A 24,132-nucleotide genomic window follows, 5' to 3' on the forward strand; every position below is an offset into this window, starting at 1 on the left:
CAAGAAAAGAAGGTTATTTTTTTTATCATTTTAAGAATTAAGTGTATGCGAATTTGTACTCTTTATATGAGATTAGAAAAATTAGAAGTTGAGAAAATATATGTATTTTTACATGGATATTTTAATAAAATAATAATGTATGTATTTATTATGTATGATACCACATGACCATGATAGTAAAGTATATTATATAGTAAGTTGTATAAAGTGTGTTAAAAGTGAGTAGTATTTTAAGTAATATGTTATAATCTTTATTATATGGATAATTGGGCAATTAATGAATTTTAGGGGGAGATTAATTAAATTTTTTTGGATAAGGTTAAATAACCTCACGTGACAACTTTTGGCTTAAGGAGTGTGACTCATACTTTCACTAATATATCTGGACATCATCTGAAAGATCTTGGATACATTAGTAAATGGGTCACACCTACTAATAGCCTTCCTACATTTGTAAGGTGGGTTTAATTTAAAAAAAGATAAAAGAAAAGCGTGAGTGGTGTATTTCCTATAAAGACCTATGAAAAGAACTTGAAGATTTTGAAGTAAAACACTGTGTAAACGAATGCAGAAGTGACTTAGTAGATTTTAGGAACTTATAACTTAGGCTTGGTGTACCAACACTCCAAAATGGAATATGTTGCTACTGCCTGTGCTTTGTCCATCCAATTTTGCTTTCACTAACCAGAAAAATTGAGACAAGTTCCATTCAATGTGGTGTTCACAAAAACTGGGTGTTAGAGGAATTATTAAGAGAATCGGCTCAGGTATGTTAAAGGCTAATCCTTCCTTCTTTTGGCGTGATCCAAGTAACGATACGTAAACATAATAGTATTCCATAAGTGGTTCTACTCTTAGCCCTTAAGGATGTCTATGTTATTCCTTCCCCTACGATCATGCATATTAATTTGAGGACATTAATTATGTGTAATAGTTGGCATCCTGTGTTCATGACTTTTTGGAGATTTGTTAAGATCACATTCTAGTCCCTCTACATGTTCTGGGAACGGTATTGTTTCAATTTAATCCTTAATCTTAATACCTTTAATGATATAGAGAAAGCAAGAAAAGGACGGAGACAGATTTGATGTAGTAATATATTAAGATGCTCTGACCATATTCATACTTATTTGCAGCTTACTTGACTGAGTGGGTGAGAGGAAATTGTAGGTCAATTTGGTAGTGTACTAATTACACAGATTTGGTGCTTCATTTTTGGAGTGTTTCCATAGGTATAATTTTCATTTCATGAATATTACTCCGAGCAGAAGGCTTCCACTAAAATGATTTTTATTTCATTTGGTTCCTTTTGTAGACAGTATCCTAATTAACACATTCTGCCAAATATATAAACGATACAAATTAAGGTTCATTTGTCGTCCTTTTATTTTGCAAAATAATAATAATAAAAAACTAACCCAAGCCCCTCGTCTTTATTCTTCATATTAAAAAAATACTTACTACTAATACTAAAGTAGTACCATGCTAAAACTACACCATCATCAAGCATTGACATCTCATTATAAAAGTTAAAAGTTAGCAGTTTCAAGATATTTTCCCTAACTTATTCAAAGGCAAAATACATAGTTTACCCATTAACCTTATACCCAAATCCCTGTTACACACCTTTCGGCCACGGGCAACTTTTTACATACCCAACCTTTTAAAAGTGTATCTAATATACACTACTTTTTGACAGATAGCATAGGCGTGTCTAACAAACAAAGTAAGCGCGTAAAACCTCTAAATTTCAATCCAGATCTTTAATTAAATGCCATGTATCACAATTTTTAACACATGGCACTAGTGGGTCCCATAATTCTATTCATTTCTTATTTTTCTAGAAAAATTTCTTCTTCTTCTTTTCATCTTCATTTTTGTCCGATTGTTAATCAAGTGCAAGTTCTCTTTCTCCCTCATTTCTTCTCCAAAGCATGATCTGACATTTGTGCCTTATCGTACTCATTTAAAGTTTTATGGTATTTTCTGTTATATTTTTTATTTTTCACAGCGGTCGATTAAAAGGGACGGTAGCTATGGAGTTTTGGGGTTTTCAGGTGAAGTAATTTTGGGGTCTCGTTCTATGGTAATTTTCATGGTTCGGTTAATTATTTTTACTTTGGAGTCTCTTTCTATGGTACTTTCTGTTGTTTTGGGCGGATTTCTTTAAATGACCTTCCGCCGAACTATTCTTCAAAAAATCAAGACTGGGAAATCACCTTCTACTTTTGGCACTTCAATCTTCAAATTACCTTTGTCTGAAGGAAAACTTAATAGTGTTGGTGAACCCACTTCTTAATTTGCCTTTTATTTTCCTTTCCTAAATCATCTTCCGGCGAACTCAAATCTCGACACAGAATTAAAGCAAATTCTGAAGTGGGCTTTTGGGGTTAAGTTATAATATAGCTTGATATTATCTCAAGATTTCTGATTCTTCGCGCTTCCTTGAGATTTTCTATTTTAATTTTGGTTTGAACCGGAAGGTGGTGACCTGGATTGTTCTAGATATCGACGGCAACGGATAATTAGTCAGAGAACAAAAAGAGATGAAAGAGAGAAAATGGTTAAAGGGTATAGTTGTAAGTTTAAGTGTTTTATTTTTTAAATAAAAAATAGTGACACGTGTCACTATCTGATTGGAGCGTGAAATTACACATGTTTTGAAAAATTGGTCAAGAAAAAAGTAGTGTGTATTTGACACACTTTTAAAAGGTTGGGTGTGTAAAAGGTTGCCCGTGGTCAAGAGGTGTGCAGGGATTTGGGTGCAAAGTTAATGGGTAAACTAGGTATTTTTTCTTATTCAAATGATATTTACGTTGTTTTGCTAAAGCTTCTCCATATATTATTTTCTATTTATTATTATAGGGAGAATAGTAAGTGAAATATTCAAATGTACATTTTTTATTTATTTCCTAGATTCTTGTCCTCCTTATGCAGCGATAATGATTTAGGTTAGTCTAGAGTTTGTGCATTAAAATTCTTAATTAGCTTTACCATATTGCACTTGTAGTAGGCAAGTAATTAATACTTACCATTATTAATAACTTACTTTAATTTCAATTGTCAAGTAGTTTGATAATAGTCATATGACATTCCAAGAGAGTTGATTGACGTACTTTTTATGCATTTCATGCATTTATACATGCATATTTACCCAGGACTCAGACGGTGTTATATACGCGTATATATATATATATGTATATGTATATATATGTATATGAGATATGAGAAAAGGTTACGATGTTATATACGCACCACCACCTGATCAGCTGGTATACGACGATGATATTGCCCACAGTGGCTGAAATATGACTCAGACGGCGTTATATACGCGTATATATATATATATATATATATATATATATTAGCTTTACCATATTGCACTTGTAGTAGGCAAGTAATTAATACTTACCATTATTAATAACTTACTTTAATTTCAATTGTCAAGTAGTTCGATAATGGTCATATGACATTCCAAGAGAGTTGATTGACTTACGGTGTTATATATGCACCACCCCAGATCAGCTGGTAAACGATGTGATGTTGCCCACAGTGGTTGAAATATGACTCAAACGGTGTTATATACGCGTATATATGTATATATATGTATATGGGATATGAGAAAAGGTTACGACGTTATATACGCACCACCACCTGATCAGCTGGTATACGACGATGATGTTGCCCACAGTGGCTGCAATATGACTTAGACGGCGTTATATATATATATATATATGGGATATGGGAAAAGGTTACGGCGTTATATAGCACTACTACGTGATCAACTGGTATATGTTGATGATTTTGCCCACAGTGGCCGAGATGATATAATGGGATGCCCTCAGAGGCTTGATAATATTATGAGCACATGTACCTATGCACGACATGACATTCATACGCATATGCATATGCATATGCATGATACTATAAGGATTTCATGATTTACAGAGATATCCAGATTCACAGGTTGATTCTTATATATCTTTAAATAAATATTGACTTATTGTTATGTTTCAGTTCTACTGTACATACTCAATACATTATTCGTACTGTCGTCCTTTTCTTGGGGACGCTGCATTCATTCCTGCAAGTATAGATAATCAGTTTGACGAGCCCTCATAATAGTCGAGATTAACATTCAACGAATGATAGGTAAGACTCCACCTCATTCGGAGTACAACCGGGTCTATGAGTCATCATGGCAAAATTTTTCTACAAACTTATGGGTAGGCCGGTACCCTATTCCATTTGATGTCAAATAATCGTAGAGACTTTGTAGATAGAGAGTCAGATTTTACAGTATGTCAAAGGCCTTGACGACCCATATGTATTCATGTTTTAAGAAAGATGGTTTATTAATATAATATTTGCCCACTTACAATTGTACATTACGAGTTGTGACTATGTTGGCCCATGATTGTTACAAAAGGAACGAATGAGTTACAAAGTGGTTCGCTCGGGCCACTACAGCACCGGGTGCCAGCCACACCCCCCAGGCTTGGGGCGTGACACCAAAATAGCACGACACGGAGATAACCAATACATGCCTGATATCAGATCAAAATCCACCATACAAAGCAACAGAAGGTCCACTCGGATCTCCAAACCCCTAATAGTCACAACACACGACCGATATACGCGGTCCACAATAATAGTATCACCCACCGGAGTAGATACACGAATAGATGAAACAAGAGACTCACGGATCGTATCTAAATAACGAGCAAAATATGATGACACATATGAAAAAGTGAAACCAGGATCAAATAACACAGAGGCATCTCTATGGCAAACTGAGACAATATCTGTAATCACCGCATCTGAAGTAATAGCATCTGGTCTGGCTGGGAGTGCATAGAAATGGGCCTGACCACCACCTGATCGACCTCCCCCTCTAGCGCGACCCCTAGCTGATTGTCCTCCACCTCTAGCTGACTGGGTGGGTGGTGAAGTAACTGGTGCTGAAGTCGATAGCTGACTCCTCTGCTGAGGCATATCCCCATGACGACGAGGACACTGTTTCCATGTATGCCCCAACTCTCCATACTCATAACAATCTCATGACACTGGAGACGGGGACTGAAGGGAACCCCTAACACCAGGATGACTAGCAGAAGAACCTGGCATGGTATGGAAGAGCCCTGAACTGATGGAGTACGGGATAAACTCTGGGCTAGAAGGGCACTAAGTGATGAATGGCCCTAATGGGAATTGTGAGAACCAATGGCCCAATGATTCCTCACGATAAACTTGGCGAGCTGACTGAGCATGCCTAAATGGACGACCTCTGCCGTGCTGAAACTGACCCCCATGAGGAGCACCACTGAATCCACCCTGACCACGAGGCCTCTTGGCCTCCCTCTCAACCCTCTCCTGACCACGAACCATCTTAATTTGTCGATCTATGTCAACAACCTCATCAAAAGTAGCACCAAATACCCTCTCTCTAGTCATAAGCAACCGAAGCTGAAAGCCGATGGCATCTATAAACCTCATGATCCTCTCTCAGTCCGCGGGAACCAACCAGACCACATGATGAGCCAACTTGAAAAACCGTATATCATACTGTATAACAAACCTATCAACCTGACGAAGCTGCTCGAACTGCCTGCGCATCTCCTCTCAACGAGACTCAGGTACAAACTTCTTCAGAAAGAGAACGGAGAACTGCTGCTAAGAAAGGGGCGCTGCGCCAACCGGCCTACGCGTCTCGTAAGCCTCCCACCAACTAAGTGCAGCACCGGAGAACTGGAAAGTAGTGAATAAGACCCTAGTGGTCTCCAGAATACCTGCGGTCCGAACCATCCTCTGACAGTTATCCAAGAAACCCTATGCATCCTGACCCTCAGCACCACTAAATGACGGAGCTTGGAGTTTCCCATACCTCTCCAATTTGCACTGCTTGTCCTCTGGCATAACATGAGCTACATAGTCCTGAGCAGCTACAACCGGCTGGGCTGGAGGTGCCACCGGTGCTCAGGTGTGCGAGCAGCGGGAGTTTGAGTGCCTTCATTGGCTTGAGAAGTAGCTACGGCTGTAGTAACTGAGACTGCCTGAGCCAGGCCAGTGCACACTGATAGAATCTGAGCTAGGGCCTCCTGAAGGCCTAGAATAACGATAGGCATAGTTGGTGCCTGTGCTGGTCCTGCTGGAGCGTCCGCAACTGGGACCTGATCATGAACTGGGGCAGTTGATCGATCTACAGTTGCTGCCTTAGCTGTAGTGCAGTCTACATCCCTACCCCTACCACGACCTCAACCACCTCCTCGGCCTCTAGTGGCCCCAACTGGTGGTACTGGTGGTCGTCTGTCTTGTCCGGTAGCACGTGTCCTCACCATCTGTGAGAGAATAGAATAACAGAAGTTTAGTTACCAGAATCAACAAATTTGCACGACAGGAATTCAAGAATGTGAAGTTTTTCCTAAAGGTTCTGTAGCCTCTCGAAGATAAGTACATATGTCTCTGTACCGATCCGCAAGACTCTACTAAACCCGCTCATGACTCGTGAGACCTATGTAACCTATGTAACCTAGGCTCTGATACCAACTTGTCGCGATCCCAAAACCAACCCGGTCGTGATGACGCCTATCATGAAACTAGGCCAACCGACACAATCCCAAATCAAGCCATTATTTCAAAATAAGGACGATTTAAGCTATTAATTTAAATAAAATCCCATAACATGAGTCTAAATAACAAGTGCGGAAAGAAACACAAGCCCAACATCGGGGCGTCACAAGTCACGAGCATCTACTAAGGTCTGAATACAATAAAGACTATCACAGTCTAAGGAAGATAAGAGGGAGAAGAGCAAGGCTGAAAACGCCATGCAACTACCTTGCCGACTCCGAAAGACCCGCCGGATGAACGATCAGCGCTCGCTATCACGATCCGCAATTTCTGGATCTGCAAACAAGGTGCAGGGATTAATATGAGTACGCCAACTCAGTAAGTACTAAAAGTAAATAAAGACTGAGCAATATGAAAACACATAATCCACATCATAATACTACAGTAAGTACAATATGATTTCCAAAACAATATATAATTCAGATCATCTTGTTAAAATCCAATTTCAGTAAAAATCCTTTGAAAAATTTCTTTCTAACCGTTTCAACAGAGAGTCAATGAAGTTTTGAGTAAAAATGGTAAAAATCATAAATAGCCCCTCACGCAAGACATGTATCATAAACTGCCCCTCGGGCATAATATCAATCAGAACCAGTCCCTCGGGCAACCTCACAATAACTCGTAATCAGTCTTTCGGGCATAACATAAATCAAAAATTGCCCCTCGGGCATCATATCACTCACTCTGGGTACCCGCGCTCACTAGGGGTGTACAGACTAATGAGGGGCTCCTACAGACCAAGCGCTATAACAAGCCATCTCGTGGCATAATAAATCAAGCCCTCGGCCTCTAATATATCTCGAATCAGTACAACATGCTGCGGCGCGCAACAACTCAAAGCTAAACCTTCCGTCAACCACCCAAATCTATCTCGAGGCCCTCGGGAACTCAACTAAATATGCCACAAGTCACATATCACCATTCAAACTTATTCCAATCTTCAAAACACTTAAAACAACATCAAAACAACAAATCACCCTCTGATTAAGCCTAAGGATTTCCAAACTTCCGAATTCTGCAAACGATGCCAAAACCTATCAAACCTCGTCCGAATGAGCTGAAATTTTGCACACACATCACAAATGACATAACAGACCGATTTTCGAAATTCCATTTCGACCCAGATATCAAGATTTTCACTGCCGACCGGAAAATGCCAAATTTCCAATTTCGCCAATTAAAGCCTAAATCTACCACGGACCTCCAAATTACATATTGAACATGCTTGATGTTTAGCTTAAAGTATATATATATTTTTATGTATATCGCCTCATATCTTACTCTTGTTTTGTGAATTTGGGATGTTACATGCTATAAATTATATTGATTTGAAGTGTTTTTATTTGTAGGAATGATTCAAGAGCAATTTGGGGCAAAACGTTAAAGATTTGAAGCTAAAACGAACAAAATCGGGAAAGGAAGCAGTTGGGCACCACAGGCAGTGCCTGGCACCACCTGTGGCACTGAAAATAGTAGGCTCAAAAATTGGGGAGCTATGGAGGGCGCCTGGCGCCGGGCTGGGCGCCGGTGACGCGAATCATGTCCTATTTTGCCCGGGACAAGTTTATTTCGGCCCTAGACCTACCCAACTGATATAAAAGCAAGACTAAACCTACATTTGAGGGGAGAGACACACTTTGGAGCAAAAATACATGCAAGAAACATTGAGGAGCAAGAATATCTCAGTTTTCTTCATCTTTTTCTAGTATTTCCAACTGATTCAAAACTTGTACAATTGTTTGATTACATCATGAGTGGCTAAACACCCATTGTTCTGGGGTTGTGATTTAGCCATGAATATTGTTGTTTAAAGTTAGCTTGACCTTGATTATAATTCACCAATATATGGTTGTTTCTTCAATTCTGTGTTTAATTGCTTAATTGTCTGGCCAACAGTTAGGTTCTATTTACTATCTATGCTATGCTTGGGAAAGCCGTATTTAGATTAGAGGAGAATTGAAGAGAGCATGATCTTAACCCTTAGAGGGAGTGGATTTGTGGTTAGGATAGGAATATACCTAGTCACCGTGCTTAATTAAATATCGTGATCTTAATGCGTTCTTAATAGATTGATTTCATAAGAATATAGGTGTTAATCTATTGAGAATAGGTGAATAGTACTTCGGGAGAAGGCTATGAGAGCATTTATCGATTAATTACGAACCATGAGTGAATTATATGAAAGGGAGAGTTAATTAGAACACAATACGAATGATGAATCGATCACAACCCTGGAATACTTGTCTCTACTGAATACACAACAATCATCTCGTTGCTTGATAACTTAGTTATTATTTAGAATTGTAGTATAATATTATCATATTATTGGACTTTGATTTTAGCTGGATTGAATAATAATTTTAGTGATTTAGTGAGTAGTTTACACAAGTCTCTGTGGGTTCGACACTCAACTTATCATTATATTACTTGTCGACCACGTATACTTGCGTGTGCGTTTGGAAGCAACAATGCTCCTAAGTCCCAAATCACCTAATGAAGCTATCTGAACCATAAAAACTAAATTCCGAGATCATTTACCCACAAGTCAACTTCCAGTTGACATTTTCAACCAAATAACCAACTTAAGAGACTAAGTGTCTCATTCCACCCTAAGACCACCCCGAACAAAACGCCACAAATATGATATGAGGAAATATAGCTGAACAATACACAAGGAAGCAGAAATGGGTGTCACGCCCCAAACCTGGAGAGGCGTGGCTAGCACCCGGTGCTGCACTGGCCTCAGCGAACCACTCTGTAACTCATTTTTTTCTTGGTAACTATAAGTGGAAAATAGTGTATCATTGAACCATTTTTCTTAAAACATGAATACATATGGGTCATCAAGGCCTCTGGCACACTATACAATCTGAATATATGTCTACAAAGCCTCTACGATTATTTGATATCAAATGGGACAGGGTACATGCTTACCCATACGTCTGTAGCAAAACTTAGACACAATGACTCATAGACTTGGATACACTCTGAATGAGGTAGAGTCTTACCGATCCTTCGCTGAATGCCAATCTTGTCTACTATGAAGGCTCTTCAACTGATTATCTATACCTGCAGGCATGAATGCAGCGTCCCCAACAAAAGAACATTAGTACAAATAATGTACTGAGTATGTAAGGCATGTAAATCAGTATATAAAGGACATGGAGGAAACATGGAGTAAAGGACTCAACCTGTAAGTCTGGATAGCTCTGTAAATCATGAAGTATTTATAATGTCATGCTTACACATATAAATGTCATGTAATGCATAGGTCTATACGTACATAATGTCATCAAGCCTCTGAGGGCATCCCATCATATCATCTCGGTCACTGTAGGCAAATCATCAATGTATACCAGCTGATCAGGTGGTGATGCATATATAACGCCGTAACTTTTTCCCATATCCCATGTACATTATATATATATATATATATATATATATATATATATATATATATATATATATATATATATATATATATATATATATATCATATATACACGTATATAACGCCATCTGGGTCATGGGTAAATACACATATATAAATGATTGCAATGCATAATGAATTAAGTCAATGTGATCTCTTGGAATGTCATGAGACCCATGAATAGACAATATGGTAGTAGGACATACGGGGAATTAGAAACATAGGCAACCTTAGTACTTCTAAGAATAGAATAATTTCTGAAACTTGTGTGCTTACTCGTTTTGTTGTATCATATGGATCATGCCAAAAAGGAAAGAAAGGATAACCTTAACATACCTGAGTTGATTCTCTTGACAATACCTCTAACACACGTTAATCGCGACAAAACACGTAACAGCGAGATCGTAATACGAAAAAATCCCTATGATATTCTTGAGAAAGATTACACCCGTTACACCTCACGTTTTTCGTACGTTAAGGTTTCGTCCTCAGTTAATTGACGTAAACTTGGGGATGAGATTACCCTGAGGTTAGCATATTTATGCTATTTGTACCAAGCAATAAGTAAGTGCCATGAAATAAAGGGTACGCGAATTAAAGAAAATGAGTTTCGTTGAAGGTTGTCGATTTGGGATAAAATATGGGCCGAGCATTAATACCCGATATTTATGGACTAATATCATACAAGGTACCATATGACCATGATAGTATGACACAAGAAAGGGTATTAAAAATGAGTAGCATTTAAAGTAATTTAAGATAATTTTAAATATGCGGGTAATTAGTTAGTTACCGGGTAACGGGACATTACTTAATTAATTATGGATATATAGGATAATGGCTACATGTGGCAGCCCCTCCATTTAAAATAGATGAATAATCACATTAATTGAAAGGTGGCAACATTTTAATTGAATAATCTATTAGACTCTTCAAAGTCTTATCTGTATATTTTTGTATTTTAAAGCTTCATCACATTTTGGTCACATTCAAAACAACATATCTATGAGATACTACTTTTAACTCATTAAAGTATGAGTTACTACTTTATGCGTAGAACATCTATTAATGCGTAGAGCTTTGGTTTAATTTCTCTTTCCCTTGCCTCTCTACTTTGACGTGATTCAAAGGTTCCTTCCGTCCAATTTCTAGCTTCCTTCTTTGCTTCTTTGGAGTTGATGAGTGTATCAAGAAGCCAAATGTTACAAACGAAAATTTTCCTACTTCGATCTGTCGTTACGTGTTGTCGTAATTGACGTATGTTGAAAGGATTGTCAAGAGAATTGACTCAGGTATGTTAAGGATAAGCCCTTATTTCATTTTGCATGATCTCGTCATTACACAACTTTGATAACGAGTCATAAAGAAAAAATTATATCTCGAAATTTATGTATATTTTGCGAGTCTCGCAAATTACGTATATTTTCCTAGTTTTGTAAGTTACAATATTCTCCTTATTGTGACTTCATATTCAATTGAGTATTTCCTTCTTCTAGTCAAGAGAACAGAGAATTTATATATACAATGTTAATGTAATTTCACTACCATCGAGTTATAATCGATGGGCAGGCCCCTATTGGGCAACCTTTGATCAAATGGTAAGTTATATACCGAGCATGTTGTGGCCGAGCGGTTATGAGCGAGCCTACTACGGTAGAGCATATATATATATATATACCGAGCCTTATATGGCCAGACAACTATTTTACGCACTATATTGAGAGAGTTGAGTCAGTATCAACTGATGAGCATATCCTCAAATTATCTTTGATCTCTAGTTGCTTTCAGTTATTATATTATCAGTTCAGTTTCAGCTTTAGTATATTGCCTTACATAATCGGTACATTATTTCGTACTGACATCCCTTTCTAGGGGCGCTGCATTTCATGTGTGCAGGTTCATACAGACAGACGGGTAGACCTCCTCTATAGGTGTTGCCCGAGTTCAAGTCTATCAGTAAGCTCCCCTTCTTTCGGAGTTGCTGGGCCTAGTAGTGTGGTGTATATCTTTTGTTATGGATAGGTCGGGGCCCTATTCCGATCTCAGTACATCTATCTGTAGAGGCTTGTAGACATATCCTATAGGTTAGTGTAGTATGTTGGTCCTGTAGGCCCTGTATGTATATTTTGTTGGCTTGTCAGTTGTAGTAATTATGACGGCCTTGCCAGCCCAGCCTTGTGTTGACATTTAGTCAGCGTTAGTCTCTATTTAATTTTTATATTTTGCATCACACATTCTCTTGTAATGTGGCCCATGGCCAAAGTATGATATTACATGTTCAGACACTCTTAGTCGCAAGTGATATGCAAGGATAGTTGAGGCACCGAGTGCCAGTCTCGCCCCTAGGCTTGGGGCGTGACAAAAGTGGTATCGGAGCAGTTTTGTCCTAGGGAGTCTACAAGCCTTGTCTAGTAGGGTCTTATTTATAAATGTGTAGTGCACCACGTTATAAAAGTAGGGGACTACAGGGAATTTAGGAGTTGGTTACCCTTCTTGCAAATCTAAATCGTGCTATAGTAGCACTGAGTTATAGGAAATTTGAGTTAAACTTACGTGTTGACGTTTGCATGCACATATGACGGTAACTAGGAAGACTACGGCTAGCCAGAGGAGAGAAACAACAATAGGTAAGGGGACTAGCAGGATACCCCCAGCAGATAGGGCCCAATCGGAGTCGGAGGGAGAGACCCCTACCTAGCGATTACCGGCTCCTCCGCCACCTGAGGAAATTCCTAGGGAGACCGCACATCTAGTTCCCCCTGCGCTTCAATCAGATCAGGACTTGAGAAGTGCGGTGCATTTGTTGGCATAGTTGGTAGCTACCTAGCAACAGGCTAGGGCATCCGCTAGTGCAAGACCTTCTGAGGGATCTGGGAGTTCAAGGGTCCGAAAGTTTATTTCTTTGAATCCCCTAGAGTTCACGGGGATAGATCAGAGGGAGGACCCACATGATTTCATAGATTAGCTTCATAGGATCTTTCGATTTATGCATGCCACGGAGAAAGAGGCAGTTGAGTTAGCATCTTTTCTACTCCAAGATATAGCCATCCTTTGGTATAAGGGATGGCAAAGGTCTAGGGGACGTGATGCACCTCTTGCTATTTGGGAAAATTTTTCAGATGCCTTCCTTAACCAGTACTTACCGCGAGAGATCTGACAGGCTCGACTCGATCAGTTTCTAGCCCTCAAGTAGGGCAATATGAGTCTTCGAGAGTATAGTCTCTATTTTGACTCATTGTCCATATATGCACCATCCATAGTTGCTACTTTGCGGGACAGGATCCATAGGTTTATAGCAGGGTTGGCCCTAGAGTTGACCGAGGCATGTGCCACCGCTGCATTACAGGATAGTATGGATATCTCCCGAATTTAGGCATTTGCCTAGAATATAGAGAGGTGTAGGCATCGACAGCAGAGTACGGAGAGGACTGAGTTAGGGCAGCGTAAGAGGATGAGATTTGCCAGGTCTTAGGAGCAGTCTTAGGGTAGTTACAGGCCCCAATACTTCAAACGGCTACCTAGACCTCAGCCACCTCAGCTACAGGGTTACAGGTATGACCACTATACTCACTCAGGACTAGGTGAGAGCTCCCAAGCATCAAGTTTGTAGCGACAACGAGGTTCGAGGCAGACAAGGCCATTTCTGCCGCGGTGTGCCATCTATAGTCGAGGACACTTGGGCAAATGCCGAGCCTGTTTCTATGCTTGTTATACATGTGGACGTCTAGGTCATATGATGCGAGATTGCCTAAATAGAGATTCTGGGGGTATGTCGCAACCAGCAAATTCAACAACAGGATCAACTATGTCCATGCATCCTTCAGGGCACGAGTCTCAGTCTTCGGCTGGTAGAGGTCGAGGTAGAGGTAGAGGGTCCAGTTCAGGTGGTAACCAGAATCGTATCTATGCGCTAGCAGGTCGATAGGACCAAGAGTCCTCACCATACGTTGTGATAGGTATGTTGACCATTTGTTCTCACGATGTTTATGCCTTGATAAACCCAGGATCTACATTATCATGTATTACCCTATTTGTCGCGAGGAAATTTGGTATAGTGCTTGAAATACTAAGTGATCCTTTTGCGGTATCTAACCGACCGGAGAATCGATTATCGCTAGATATGTTTACCGAGGTTGTACGGTATGAGTTTGTGTTCATCAGACCTCAGCTGACCAAGTTGAACTAGAGATGTTGGATTTTAATACTATCATGGGCATGCACTGGTTGACAGCTTGTTATGCCACAGTTGATTGTTGAGCAAAGACAGCTAGATTTCATTTTCCAAGTGAGCCAGTCCTTGAATGGGTAGGTAATATAGTTACACCTAGAGGTAGGTTTATTTCCTATCTGAATGCGAGGAAAATGATCGCAAAAGGGTGCAATTATCATATTGTGCGAGTAAAAGATGCAGATGCTGCGATACCTACACTTCAGTCTATTCCAGTAGTAAAGGAGTACGCGGATGTATTTCTAGATGAACTTCCAGGTATTCCTCCAGAGCGAGAGATTGATTTTGGCATCGATTTACTTCCGAGAACACAACCAATATCCATCCCTTCGTATAGAATGGTACGTACCGAATTGAAGGAGTTGAAGGAGCAGTTAAAAGATTTACTAGAGAAAGGTTTCATCAGACCCAGTACCTCACTGTGGTGTGCACTGGTACTATTTGTACAAAAGAAAGACCGCTCGCTGAGGATGTGTATCGATAATAGGCAACTAAATAAGGTAACTATTAAGAATAAATATCCACTTGACGACTTGTTTGATCAATTGCATGGAGCTAGATGCTTTTCAAAAATAGCTTTGAGGTCGGGGTACCACCAGGTTAGAGTTCGGGAGAAAGATATTCCCAAGACAGCCTTTAGGATCTGATATGGCCACTTTGAGTTCCTTGTCATGTCCTTCGGGTTGACGAATGCACCTGCCATATTTATGGATTTGATGAATAGCCTATTCTGACCATATTTGGATCTATTCGTGATAGTCTTTATTGATGATATTCTGGTTTATTCACATTCAGAGAATGAGCATGTGGATCACCTGTGAGCGGTACTCCAAACTCTCTGTGTTAATAAATTGCATGCTAAGTTTTCTAAATGTGAGTTCTGGTCGATGTCTGTAGCATTCTTGGGGCAGATCGTATCCGACAGAGGTACAAAGGTAGACACTCAGAAGATTGAGGCTGTGAAATCCTGGCCTAGACCTACCACTCCGACAGAGATTTGTAGCTTTCTAGGCTTAACAAGATATTACCGGAGGTTCGTAGAGGGTTTTCTTCTCTTTCAGCACCATTAACAAAGCTGACGCAGAAAGCGACTATGTTTTAGTGGACAGAGGCCTGTGAGCAAAGTTTCCAAGAGCTTAAGAACATGTTGACCTCAGCGCCAATTCTAGCACTTCCAGAAGGTCCAGATGGTTATGCCATGTATTGTGATGCCTCAGGTGTCGGGTTAGGATGTGTCCTAATGCAACTTGGGAAAGTAATTGCATATGCTTCAAGGTAGTTAAGGAAGCATGAGCAGAATTATCCGACCCACGACCTTGAGTTAGCTGCGATTGTCCATGCACTTAAGATATGGTGGCATTATTTATATGGTGTGCATGTTGATATATTCACAGATCATAAAAGCCTGCAATATATCTTCAAGCAAAAAGAGTTAAATTTGCGACAGAGGCAGTGGCTTGAGTTTTTCAAAGACTACGATGTTAACATTCTCTACCATCCAGGGAAAGCTAATGTTGTAGCAGATGCCTTAAGTCGCCGATCTATGGGCAGCTTAGCACATGTAGAGGCCAAAAAAGACAATTAACCAGAGAGATTCATCAATTTGCTTGTTTGGGGGGTTCGATTAGTAGACTCTGGCAATGGGGGAGTTGTACTCCAAAATACTACAAAATCATCTCTCATAGCTGAAGTAAAGGAGAGGTAGTACGAGGATTCAGAGTTAGTCAAGTTGAGAGAGAGGGTTCCATAACAGAAGAAGCCATTGTTAGAGCTCAAATGAGATGTGGGTCTTAGATACAGGGGTCGGTTGTGTGTTACAGATGTAGCAGGGCTACGAGACAGGATTATGTCAGAGGCACATTATTCATGGTATTCTATTCACCCTGGGTCGACAAAGATGTATCATGACATTAAGGATGTGTATTGGTGGAACTATATGAAGAAGAACATTGCTGAGTATGTCGCTCAATGCCCTAGTTGCCACCAGGTGAAAATAGAGCACTAGAAGCCTGGAGGGCTAATGCAAACTATAGAGATCCTGACATGGAAATGGGAGGCGATAAACATGGACTTTATCACGGGTTTACCTCATTCCCATCATAAGTTTGATTCCATATGGGTGATAGTCGACAGGCTCACGAAATTAGCTCATTTCCTACCGGTCATATCTACATATACAGTAGAGGATTATCTAAAATTATATATTAAGGAGATAGTGCGACTATACGGAGTACCCCTATCTATTATATCTGATAGTGGGGCCCAGTTTACAACACATTTTTGGAGGTTATTTCAGAAAGGTCTAGGGACTCAAGTGAATCTCAGCACAGCTTTTCATCCACAAACGGATGGACAAGCCGAGCGCACGATTCAGACGCTCGGGGATATGTTGCGAGCATGTGTGCTGGATTTTAAAAGAAGTTGGGATTAACATCTACCCCTTATCGAGTTTGCATATAATAACAATTACCAATCCAGTATCCAGATGGCTCCGTACGAGGCTTTGTATGGGCAAAGTTGTTGATCTCTTATAAAGTGGTTTGATGTTGGAGAATCTAGGTTACATGGGCTAGACCTGGTTCAACGGGCCATAAAAAAAGTAAAGCTTATCCGGGAGCGACTGTTGACAGCTCAGAGTCATCAGAAGTCATATTCTGACATGCGGCGACGAGATTTAGAGTTCGGGGTTAATGACTGGGTATTCTTAAAGGTGTCACCTATGAAAGGTATAATGAGTTTTTGCAAGAAAGGCAAGCTTAGCCCATGGTATATTAGGCCTTATAGGATCATTCAGAGAGTGGGCCAAGTACCTTATGAGTTAGAATTGCCCTCGGAATTGGAGTCTATTCATCCGATTTTTCATGTATCTATGTTACGAAAGTGCATTGGCGACCCAACCCAAGTGGTTCCCACATATGATATACAAATTACAGAGGACTTGTCATATGAGGAAATTTCGGTTGCCATCCTAGACCGACAAATTCGCAATCTACAAAATAAGGAGATAGTATCCGTGAAGGTTTTATGGAGAAGTAAAAAAGTGGAAGAGATGAAGTGGGAAGCAGAGGAAGAAATGAAGTCTAAATACCCCCACCTATTTCAAATTGGATATATGGCTCGAGATTTATGAGATACCTCAGCACAACTCTATTCAGGCCAGTAGATCATCAGGTAAGCTTTCATTTTGACCCTCAAAATTTATGATGAACAGCTGTGTGAAGCCAAGTGTTGCTATTTATAGACAGTGGACATGTTTGGTGTGTATAATATATTTTCTAGCTGCGTACATGTTGGTTTTAGTCTAGTGTACGGAAGAGACTCCGGAAAAAAAAAATTCCAAAAGTATCTAAAAGTAAACATTCGAGGACAAATGTTTCTAAAGGGGGAAGGATGTTACACCTCACATTTTCGTATGTTAAGGTTTCGTCCTCAGTTAATTGACGTAAACTTGGGGATGAGATTACCCTGAGGTTAGCATATTTATGCTATTTGTACCAAGCAATAAGTAAGTGCCATGAAAGAAAGGGTACGCGAATTAAAGAAAATGAGTTTCGTTGAAGGTTGTCGATTTGGGATAGAATACGGGCCGAGCATTAATACCCGATATTTATGGACTAGTACCATACAAGGTACCATATGACCATGATAGTATGACACATGAAAGGGTATTAAAAATAAGTAGTATTTTAAGTAATTTGAGATAATATTTAATTATGCGAGTAATTGGTTAATTACCGGGTAACGAGACATTACCTAACTAATTATGGATATATAGGATAATGGCTACATGTGGCAGCCCCTCCATTTAAAATAGATGACTAATCACCTTAATTGAAAGGTGGAAACATTTGAATTGAATAATCTATTAGACTCTTCAAAGTCTTATCTGTATATTTTTTGTATTTAAAGCTTCATCACATTTTGGTCACATTCAGAACAACATCTCTATGGGATACTACTTTTAACTTATTAAAGTATGAGTTACTACTTTATGCGTAGAACTTTGGTTTAATTTCTCTTTCCTTTGCCTCTCTGCTTCGACGTGATTCGAAGGTTCATCCTGTCCAATTTCTAGCTTCCTTCTTTGCTTCTTTGGAGTTAAAGAGTGTATCAAGAAGCCAAATGTTACAGATGAATATTTCTCTACTTCGATCTGTCGTTACGTATTGTCACAATTGACGTGTTTTAAAAGGATTGTCAAGAGAATCGGCTTGGGTATGTTAATGCTAAGTCCTTATTTAATTTTGTATGATCTCTTCATTACACAACTTTGATAACGAGGCATAAAGAAAAATTCATATCCCGAAATTTACGTATATTTTGCGAGTCTCGCAAATTACGTATATTTTTCTAGTTTTGTAAGTTGCAATATTTATCGTGACTTCATTTTCATTTGAGTATTTCCTTTTTCAAGTCAAGAGGGCAGAGAATTTATATATACAGTATTAATGTAGTTTCACTACCATCGAGTTATAATCGATGGGCAGTCCCCTATTGGGCAACCTCTGATCAGATGGTAAGTTATATACCGAGCCTTCTGTGACCGAGCGCCTATGAGCGAGTCCAGTTGGTCGAGATACAGAGCCTAGCACGGCTGAGCGCCTATGAGCGAGCCTACTACGATAGAGAAGATATATATATATATATATATATATATATATATATATATATATATATATATATATATATATATATATATATATATATACCGAACCTTATAGGGTCGGACAACTATTTTACTCACTATATTGAGAGAGTTGAGTCACTATCAGCTGATGAGCATATCCTCAGATTATCTTTGATCCCCTATTGCTACCAGTTATTATATTATATTATCAGTTCAGTTTCAGCTTCAGTATATTGCCTTACATACTTGGTACACTAATTCTTACTGACGTCCCTTTCTGGGGACGTTGCATTATATGCGCGCAGGTTCATACATACAGATGGGTAGACCTCCTCAATAGGTGTTTCCCGAGTTCATCTCTATCGTTAAGCTCCCCTTCTTTTGGAGTTGTCGAGTCTAATAGTGTGGTGTATATCTTGTGTATATATGTAGATAGGTTATGGGTAGGTCGGGGCCCTATTCCGTTCACAGTACATCTATCAGTAGAAGCTTGTAGGCATATCCTGTCGGTTAGTGCAGTATGTTGGGCCTGTAGGCTCTGTATGTATATTTTTTTGTCTTGTCAGTTGTAGTAAATATGACGCCCTTGCCGGCCCAGCCTTATGTTGACATTTAGTCAACGTTAGTCTCTATTTAGTTTTTATATTTTGCATCGCACATTATCTTGTAATATGGCCCATGGCCAAAGTATGACATTACATGTTCAAAGACTCTTAGTCGCAAGTGATACTCAAGGATAGTTGAGGCACTGAGTGCCGGTCTCGCCCCTAGGCTTGGGGTGTGACAACACCGTACTTCCTTATAATTGCAAAATCTCAGGTTGCTTTGGATTGTTGAAAATCTTACCTTGCTTATGAACTGAAATCCTATAAAACATCTGGAACTTTCACTGAACATGATCAAAGTGATCATGGCGTATTTAATATCACTTTAGGCCGTTAGGGGGATTTGATTTAGAATATTAATCTGACCTTCAAAAGGAATATAACTTCAACCATTCCACCAACAAAGAATAAACATTGAATTCAACATAATTGTGCTTGTTGTGCGGTAAAACCAAGATCAAGGCAACATAGCTTTTACTTTTTATGGCATCAATATAGCCGAAAAGATACAGTAGTCCATTAAGTATTATTTCTGATATAATACCTTTCCTTTAGAATAGATATGTTAGACCTTTCTTTAAGACTAGAATAGATATGACTCACGTTATTAAGCATAACCAAATCCTATATCTCTAACCTTGCCACCTAAAAAAATGACTCAAAGAGTCATACTTCATGGGTGGCTTAATGCCATGTGGGTAGTTATTCACTTATTAGGTAATTAGGTAATATCCCATTATCCGGTAATAAACCAAGTACCCACATAATTAAGAATTGACTCAAATTACTTAAAATTCTACTTATTTTTAAAACACTTTATATAACTTACTATCATAGTCATGTGGTACCATATAAAATTAATACATACACTATTGTTTCATTGAAATATTCATGTTAAGATAAAAAACATATTTCTTAACTTCTATTGTTTTCTTATTTCATATAAAGAGTAAAAATTTTTGTACGTTTAATTGTTAAAATGGTAAAAAAAATTACATTCTTTTCTTGTGCAGAAATAATTCATATCTTTACAATAAAGAAAATCTCATAAACTTTTCTCATATTATGTGTATAATCTAAAACATATTCGAAAATAATAATATTAATAACAATATAAAATCATATTTTTCAAATTACTTTTTTTCTTTGCAAAAAAAAAAAGTTCCACTCAAAATACCATATCAAATATATATACAACGGTACCAAGGTTGTTAGATGTAACAACCCAGCCGGTCGTTTTAAGAATTAAAGCCCCGAGCCCCTATTAACTGCATTCCCCGTGTTTGTTTCTGCTATTGTGAGTTGCCGGGAAATTTATTTGGAGTTTTGGGACACTTAATCCCTAAATGAGAGTTTAAGTTTTAGAATTTGGATCATAGTCGGAGCAGTGTGAAGACGGCCTTGGAATGGAATTTCATTGGTTTCGTTAGCTCCGTTGAGTGATTTCGGGTTTAGGGGCGTGTTCGGATTATGTTTTGGAGGTCTGTAGCTTATTTAGGCTTGAAACGCCGAAAGTTGAATTTTTTAAGTTTCCGGTTCGATAGTGAGATTTTGATCAAGGGGTCGGAATAAAATTCCGAGAGTTGGAGTAGCTCCGTAGTGTTGAATGTAATGTGTGTGAAAAGTTTTAGGTCATTCAGCCGAGGTTTGATAGACATTTTGATCGAAAGCGGAGGTTGAGAGTTTTTGGATTCTTAGACTTGAATCTGATGTTAAATTGGTGTTTTGATGTTGTTTTGAGCGTTCCGAAGGTTGGAACAAGTTTGAATGTTGATTTAGGATTGGATGGCATGTTTGGTTGAGGTCCCGGGGGCCTCAGGTGAGTTTCGGATGCTCAACGGACCATTTTTCGACTTGGAGAAGGATCAGATTTTTTTGGTTTTCTGTTGCAGACTTTTCTTCATCGCAATCACGTGAGGAGGCTGCGATCGCGAAGGCTTACATGGGGCAGAGGGTTCTACGCAATCACGAGAAAGGGGGTGTGATTGCATAGTATTAGTTGAAGTTGAATCGCGAACGCGTGGGCTACGCCGCGTTCGCGAAGAGGAAGAAGTGAGGCAGCTGAGGAGTGGAAGTTGCTCTTCGCGATCGCGTGAGGTCAACCGCGATCGCGTAGAGCTGAGCAATGCAAGCATCGCGATCGCATAGGGTTAATTTGGGGGTCAATGATGTTGCTCTTCGCAGTCGCATGGGAGTTTCCTCGATCACGATTAAGGTCGCGTTTGGGCAGAACATAAAGTTCAAAAGAGGGTTTTGAGTTCATACCATAAAATTGAATTGGGAGCTCGGTAGGAGACGAATTTTGGAGAGATTTCTAAGGGAGTTTGTGGGTAATGATTCTTAACTCCTTTTTGCTGATAACCCATTAATCTAAACATGAATTCATCATCTAATTTCAGATTTGGGGTGAGAAATTGGGGAAAAATTGGAAAAGTTCTTAGGCCTAATTTTTAAGTTTTGATTGGGGATTTGACATTGGATTTGAATAATTTTGGTATGGTTAGACTCATGAGTGAATGGGAGTTCATAATCCATAACTTTTACCCGATTCCGAGACATGGGCCCGGGGGACTTTTTGGGAAATTTTCTTAATTTCGCGTGTTAGCTTCGAATTAGTTAGTGGAATTAGTTACTTGAAGTTATATTTACATTATTAAATTCATTTGAATAGATTTGGGCCATTTGGAGTCGAGTACTTATGGCAAGAGCGTGGTTTCGGGTTGATTTTTGAGCCGGTTCGAGGTAAGTGGCTTGCTTAACCTTGTGTGGGGGAACTCCCATTAGGATTTGGTATTGTTGATATATGAAATGCCTTGTACGTGAGGTGACGAGTGCGTACATGTACTAATTGTTGAAAATCTTATTTTCATTAAGTAACTATAATTTTGTTTTCTTCCCTGATTATACTACTTGCAATTTAAGCCTACTATTATCTTAAGGAAGCATGTCTAATTGACTTAATTGATTTACTTGCTCAAAATGCTTTATGTGAATTCTATGCAGCATGCTAGGTTAGAAATACCTATTAACCTTGGTATTAAATTTGGATTTAACTGAATATTCTTCGTGTTACTGCTGTGTGTTTACTTTGGGACTACATGACGGTATCCCGGGAGAGCCCCTTGCATGTTTACTTTGGGACTATGAATTTGTATTCCGGTAGATCCCCCTACACATTTATATTGGAACTACGGGACTATACCCGGTAGATTCCTCCAATACTGGGTATTTACATTTGGGACTACGGATCGGAATTCCAGTAGATCCCCGTGCACTATGAGTTGGACTATGGGACGACACCTGGGAGATCCACTGGATATTTACATTTGGGAACTACAGGACGGTATCATGAGAGATCCCCGGTTGTTATCTCTGTGTTGAGCTGTACTCCTTCTATGATCATTTATCTCTGTTGTAGTTGTTGCTACTCTTATTACCTTGTGTTACTTTACTAGTGCTTATTTTCCTTATATATTATTGTATATAACCGGTAGAGCCCTGACCTTCCTTGTCACTACTCGACCGAGGTTAGGCTTGGCACTTACTGGGTACCGCTGTGGTGTACTCATGCCCTTTCCTGCATATGTTTTCCCCGTGTGCAGATCCAGGTACTTCGACTCTACCCTACTACCCTTGAGGCAAGGCGATTCTCTAGAGATTTCGAGGTATATCTGCCACGTCCGCAGGACGAGGAGTCCCTTTCCATTCTCTCTTATAGTTTTAGCCCTTCTGCATTTATCTTGATTTAGACATCTTGGAGTTAGAGTATAATGTAGTATTCATAGCTTGTGATTTCATGAGATTCTGAGTTTTGGGAAGTTGTTCAGTTTGAGAGTTATATTTGTATATGCCGAGCGGCATTTTAAACATTCACTATGTTTATTCCGCAGTTTTATTAGTTTTATATGTTGCTTTCCCTTTTTCCTCAATTGTTAGGCTTACCTAGTCGTAGAGACTAGGAGCCGTCATGATAGTTCATGGTAGGGGAACTGGGGTTGTGACATTAAACTTACGGGGTGTAACAATGGGGTTGTAACTCATGAAAAGACTACCGGGTCGTTACACCAACCCATTTAATCTTTGTTGAAATATTACTAACTTTTGATAAGATTTATTAAATTTTGATTTTTTATTCACATGACCGTCAACATAACTCACTATATATTATTGTCTCCCAAAGTAACAATCATGTGGAATTTCTATTTATAAAGATGATAAACAAAAAAACTATTATTTTTTACGATCTAACTAGCTGAAGCGTACCGACAAAGACCGTGAAAGAAAATATTTTACAAAGTTAGAGTGGTAAATAAAATTTGTTCAAGCTGGAATGAGAAGAAATAAAAGTAAGTGCAGATTTAATTATCTTTCACTTTCGTTAGAATTTTCTCAACCAACTATTAAAAAAGAAAGAACACATAATAAGAACAATAAATATTTAAATTACATATAAGAAGAGTAGCTTTTTGGGCCTCTAATTTTGTGAGGACTAAAGCAGTTCAGTGGCATGGGGGTTAAGCCGCCTCTGCCCACGTGCTACCATGTACATTATATCCGTGTCAAATATCAATTAAAGTGATCGAGAGAGATATTTAACCTAATAAACCATAAT

At 39.0% G+C, this 24,132-nt stretch overlaps 1 long non-coding RNA gene across 1 annotated transcript; it reads left to right on the forward strand.

The window, feature by feature from the left end:
- Positions 1–554: 554 nt before the first annotated feature.
- On the forward strand, positions 555–8,491 carry LOC138889015 (uncharacterized). Its single transcript, XR_011406559.1, has 2 exons — positions 555–767; positions 7,980–8,491. It is a non-coding gene; the product is annotated as an uncharacterized lncRNA (long non-coding RNA).
- Positions 8,492–24,132: the final 15,641 nt, after the last annotated feature.

The sequence above is a fragment of the Nicotiana sylvestris genome, chromosome 4 (assembly GCF_000393655.2).
Source record: "Nicotiana sylvestris chromosome 4, ASM39365v2, whole genome shotgun sequence".
NCBI classification, from domain to species: domain Eukaryota; kingdom Viridiplantae; phylum Streptophyta; class Magnoliopsida; order Solanales; family Solanaceae; genus Nicotiana; species Nicotiana sylvestris.